Source organism: Phalacrocorax carbo, chromosome 10 (assembly GCF_963921805.1).
Source record: "Phalacrocorax carbo chromosome 10, bPhaCar2.1, whole genome shotgun sequence".
Lineage (NCBI taxonomy): Eukaryota > Metazoa > Chordata > Aves > Suliformes > Phalacrocoracidae > Phalacrocorax > Phalacrocorax carbo.
In genome coordinates this window covers 7,342,155-7,348,154 of record NC_087522.1, presented here as the reverse complement: position 1 = coordinate 7,348,154, position 6,000 = coordinate 7,342,155, and the positions used below count along the sequence as shown (strand labels likewise).

Sequence of the window (6,000 nt, the reverse complement as noted above, 5' to 3'; positions counted from 1 at the left end):
GGCTCTGTAACAGCAGGGGCTGTTTGCTTTGGTCGCTGCAGCGAATTCCTTTGAAGGCATGAGACTGAAGCTCCATCTCCAGTGACTCCTCATCTAACCTTCAGCAAATCACTTACCTTTTCTCATCTTTCAGAGTTGGGGATGAAGGCAGTGTTACCTCTCTCGGGGGCACTGCAAACAGCAATGAATGTAACCAGGCACGGGAGACATTTGGGTGGAAAGTGCTAATGCAAAGTTATGTTAGTGGAGAGATTTGCTTTCAGCTGCAGTGGGTTTGCGAGCAAGCACAGCCCCCCCAGTATTCAGCTGTGTATGGGTTGCACATTGCCTCTCTGCTCTCCTAGGCCTATTTTAATTATATGGCACGGCCAGCTTGTCAGAGACCTAATCCCAGGATCTAATCTTGGAGGCAATGGACAGCTGACTGTCTGCACTGGTTACTCGGAGGAGTGCCCTCGGGGCTGCGTGGAGGGCCGATGGGGAGGGAAGGCATGCACCCACCCAGCACGCAGAGCCCAGCTAAGCAGGGATCTGCCCAGGGGATAGCCAGCACTCTGCTCACCCCGCCTGGCCGGCCCTCAAGCTCACCGGCCTCTCTGACAGGGATGGCAGGTGGGTGGCACTGGGAGACCCCATGGCCCTGGGTCCTCCCCCAGTTACCACAGGCCTGGGTGGAGGATGCATCTACAGACACCCAGATCTAATTCTTGAGACTACACACAGGTTCAGTCCTTCCCAAGCATCAAGCTTATATAAATACACACACATATAAATACACAATATAAATACTGACCCTGGCAGCCATAACAATCTCATAGGCAGATTTTCAATAGTTCTTCCCATCTATAGATCTTGCAGGACAAAGGCTTCGCAGAACTTCAAGGACCATTCTGAAAAGGGCAACGATTATCTTTTCCCACTGTTGTCTGGTGCATCTGGTGTTCATCTGGTGCAAAAACCATTTTAATTATGATGTGGCAGGATCATCCTCACTACTGTGACTATGAAGAACAGGTATAACTTCTGCTCACAGAGAGACATCGATAAAGTAGAAGCTTTATTTACAGGATGAAATCCCTCCTTCAAAAAGCACTAGAGATGAACCAGAGGAATATTAATGCAACCTTGTGAATACCAAATGCATGAAATTCTGACTCAATAAAAGGCAGGCAGCTGGGTATTCTGATAAAAATGGGCCTTTATTTTTAAATTCTTCCTGTCATTACCTGGATTCTGTGTTTGTCAGAGCAACAAAATATAGTTTCTTTCATATGCGGCAAATCTGAAAACAATTCTGCAAGTAGCACAACACAAAAACTCCCACAAAAAAGGGAAAGCTATAAAATTTGAGAGGCGACGAGGCTTTCAGAAGTGCCAGTTTCCCAGTGCAATGGCTGGAAGGGTGGCCTGGCCTGGCGGCAGTTCAATCATTTTGTAACGAAGGACAAATACTTTCAACATCCTGAGAAAGAGGGCGGGGGGGAAGGGGGGCACGGCTCCCTTGCTTTCCCTCCTCCTGCTATTCTTTCTCCTCCCTCCCCCCACCCCTTGGATTTTCAATAGCTCTTTAGTGTTTCCATCAAAGGCTTTTACCATTCATCCTCCCTTCTGGTGCCTGCCTTCCACCTGTCTATCCATCACAGCCCTAAGCCAGGTCCTTTTTTTTCCCCCCCTTTGCTATTTTTCATGCGGTGGGATTTGTTTATAAGCTTCTGTATTACCTAAGCTTGAGGGGAGGAGGCTGCTGGGAGGAAAGTGAGAAAGCAGGATTAAGGAGTAATAATTCAGCTCCGTTGCATTTCCATCTGAACAGTCATAAAATGTGCAAATCCTGTTCCTGAGAATTTCATGTCAGAGGCCCTCCCTGCCATTGCCCTTCCCGTGCCCCCTCTCTTCCCCCACTCACGCAAAAACAAGCATCGAGAAAGATGCTTATAACTCCACGGACACCAAAGCCACGACGTGTGCACTGGCGGGGAGGAGGCTCCCACCAGCACGCGTGCAGGGCAGACACTTCAGATGTGGCCGTAAACTACAGACGAGGGGGTGGGAGGCAGCAGGGACTGGATCTGGCAGGACGACAGGAATAAGCAGGGAAAGGCAGTTTAATACGACAGCTCCCAACACCCCCAGCTATAATTAATTAGCCTGGGGAAAAAATAAAAATAAGATAACTTTCTAGGCTTGTTTGTTCTGTAAGAAAAAGATATAGAAATTATATGTGATTCAGACGCCATCAGCTTGAAGAGCTTCTGCTGTCTCCTTTTTAGCTTATCTACCATCAAAAGGCACCAAAATAGACATGGGCTGGCTTTCTAGATCCGAGATCCACCAACAATCCATCTTTGACCAAACCGCAAGACAGAAGAAGGACCACTGCCATATACAGGTCAGTGAAGCTTTGTCATTGATTCAAGCAGGGGTCAACGCAGCTGCATGTGGCCTCTGGGCACCCTTGCTGCCTGAACAAACATATTCAGAATAGCAAACAGTGCTAAAAAAGGGAGTGTCCCTTAACCTGTCCCCACCCTAGTGAGCCCACACACCTTTTCTTGGTGGAACTTCATGTCACGTCTGCTGAACCTGGCAACAGCTGGCAGTTTTCTTCCACTTACAGACACATCTTGGACATACTAAGGATCACCCAACAGGTAGCACATGTCAAAATAAGTTCCTTTGATTGATAATTATTTATTATTTTTAAATAAAATGAGAAGAGATTGAATTGGTTGCCCATCAGCAGCTCAGTTCTTTGTTTGGCAACTTCTTGGACAGTTTGACCATACATATGACAACACAAAATAAATTTCACTTGCTTGCAGTAGCAGTTTGCTATAAACTCAGTCCATCAAGGATTTATAATTCTAGCAGCAGTGGGATATACGAAATGAGAAGCCCTTTCATCCTTAAACTGCTCTGCAGTCTGGTCGAGATGATGAAAGTCACTGTTTCTAAGGCGAGAGAAGAGCAGCAGTTCATCCAGCCAGTTCGGCTGTGCTAGGAGGAGGCGTGCAAATGGGGTCCAAAGACGAGAGGAGGCCCGGAGAAACAGCAGCCCTTGGTTTTGCAGAACAGTCAAAAAGAAATCCTTAATGATGTCAGCCTTGCTTTGCAGGCTGGAGGGGAGCAGTATTTCCATCAACTAAATTATCTCAACTCTTTGGCTTCCCTGAGGGCACTGCAACAGGACAGACAGCGATCCCTCACCAGAGTCACTCTCAGATGTTTGTGTTCTTCCCGCCCACCAGCAGCCTCGAACCGGAGCACGTCTTTGGCACTGCAGGTGGTATCCTTAATCCCACGGAGGGCCAGCCCGAAGCGAAGATTAGCAGAAGAATTTGTTTTCATTAAAATCCAACCTACCATTACCATCCTATCTGATGGTTCGGGTTTAAAATGCGCAAGTCCGGCTATTCTAACAGCTCTGTTTCTGCAGGGAAAGGGCAGTTCAGCAACCTGCCTCTTCACTTTCTAATGTCTTTCTTTTAATCAACAAGTAACCAAGACAGACACATCGAGGAATGTTAAATACACCTCCTCCTGCAGAATTTTGCCAGCAAGGTCAATGGAATTGGGATTTCACCTTTATTATGTTTCTTTTGACCCTGGAACTGGTCTGATTTTCTTCCCAAAGAAATTTTTTTTAATGGGTCCATGAAAAAAAAACAACCAACAAAACAGAAAAAGACATACGAATAAACACTAATACACGTGCAGGAAAAATACAAACCTTAGCACCACGCACTCCCCTCATTATTAGACAAAGGTTGGGAAGGGTTCACAAGTGTAAAATGCTCATGTGAATTATGAGATTACTGCTCAGTTTTCTCTCAAGTCGTGGGCTGGAAACAGATGGTGGCTGTAGCATTTATGACGGCACAACATGTAACTGCAAGCCTAGCCATCTCTCTCTCTCTCTCCTCAAAAATGCAGCTGCAAGGAAAGTTGTGGAAAATCACATTAATAGTCTCTTCCACCACACAGTTTTCCAGCCCTTCATCCCTGGCCAGCACATGGACAGAGCCATCTTGTATCCCAGTAAGAATACCCTTCTAATCCCTGTCTTGAACAGTTACCACTGACTGGTTTATTTAACGGTTACTTAAAATGTGGGGTTTGTTAGCATCATAAAAAAACCTCCAGAAAGGAGGTCCTTAAGGTCAGAGCAGATGCCATGTCACCCCAAGCACTCCATAAGGGAAACACTCAGAAAGAAGCAATCAGACTGTCCTTCAGCTGTTTATTATTTAAACATTGAGCTCAGGCCAAGCAGGTTGATTTATAGAGAAACAGAATGAAAGACACAACATTTGCAAAAGCATCTTTGTGACTTTGGAGTCCAAATCTCACTTTCAAGCATGAGTAGAAACTTTCACAAGGGCAAACATCTCTTGATTTTCAGTAAGACAGCCTTCCGTGACCACAAGTTTAGAAGTATCTGGGTGCCTAAAGACACATAGAACAACTAACCCAATATTTAAATATCTTGCCTGTATTGAAGAAAAAAATGCTCAAGCTTCACCAACCGTGTCCTTTTAGTCCTGATGGAAATACCTTGCCGTCTAAAATATCTTCAAACATACAGCAAATCTAGCCTTAAAATCTGAGTGAAATACAAGAGCTGGCGGGCAGACAGATTCCCCCACGGTGGAGAACAGCAGGGTGACGAGCACGTGTGCAATGCCCTGCATGTGACAGAGGCACATCCAACACCGGCTGGTGTTAACCTGGGGACAGCACATTTGGACTTGAAACCGTGAGCTGAGCCTGGCGCACAACCCACCAACTCTCTAGTCACCATCGAGGGGCCTGCTTACGCCAGGGGACTCTTTAAGTGGTAGGAAGCTGTTACTTGTCATCCATAGGATCTCTGGGTGCTTTACAAGTATGAAATATTACTGTTTCACAACACTTCTGGGAGCATCAGCTCACTAACAGTAAATCCAGTAGCTTGGGGTTCAGGCCCTTGTCCAAACCCAGGATTTTAGGATTACTTTTTCAGTTGAGTTAATTAAGAGTCTGTCAAATATGAATTTTCCAGACAAGCGTCACTGGTAAATCTAAGCATCCATTTTGCTGTTCTCACTTTGCTGGTCTTGCTACCTGATTGACAACATCAGTGCCAACTTTACCGTGTTCACCCTTAGTCACTCACACGTGTTCCTGCTGTCCTCCCCGCAGCTAGACATAGGCAATGCAGTATTTTTGCCTCCTAGGGTGCAGAACAGGACAAAGGAAAACAAGATAGACTTTTACCATTCCCTTTACCACTTTTCGCAGCTAGAACTGGAAGATGCCACAGAAATTCAATAGTGTGGACACTTGAAACTTTAAAAAGCCTTTCCCAGAGGTAGAATCTTTGCGGGTGATATGACCACACACATCCACTGCGTACCTAACGTAACTGCAAAGCCCTGAGACCTTTCCTCTAAGATATAGAAGGTGCCATATTTTTTTTTACTTTTGGAAACCTCATCCTGCAGAATTCATTAGTATCCTATGCAACAATGTACTTCCTGTAAGTAATGAGCTATAAAGTGTATTAGAAGTTTCCACTTCTGGTTTTATCTTTTCCTGATCTACCCTGAAAATTCTTTTGAAGTTGCTCAAAGTGTTCTTCATGTATGCTTGTTTTAGGAAATACCAGATCACTATTGGCAAACTTCTCCTTAATTAAGCGAGATAAAGGAATCAAGATTATATGATCTGCTTAATTTCCCACCTTTTTAAGGTACTTTTTTAAGACTTTTTTTTTCACTTGCCTTAGAAAAGAAACATGCTGAAGAAAACTGGAAGGAAGAGACCTTAGAGGCCCAGAGAGGGCAGACAGTGCTATGGACTTTCTAGGGGAGCTGAGCTTGCTGGTAGAAAGCCACTGAATAGTTAAAGCTTTCCCTCAATACTATGGAATAGTTTACTGTAAGGCTGCACACGCTTCTGAAACTAGCATCACTCCAGGCAATGCATAAAAGAAGAAGACTAAGCTTACACTGTGTTAGC

General features: G+C 45.1%; 1 protein-coding gene across 1 annotated transcript in view; it reads right to left on the bottom strand.

The window, feature by feature from the left end:
• Positions 1–1,170: 1,170 nt before the first annotated feature.
• The window catches only part of PDGFA (platelet derived growth factor subunit A), a 37,247-nt gene continuing 32,417 nt past the window's right edge, over positions 1,171–6,000 (bottom strand). The window contains exon 7 of the mRNA XM_064461685.1: positions 1,171–3,933. The gene's annotated coding sequence lies outside the window, so the exon portion shown is untranslated. The remainder of the gene's footprint in view (positions 3,934–6,000) is intronic.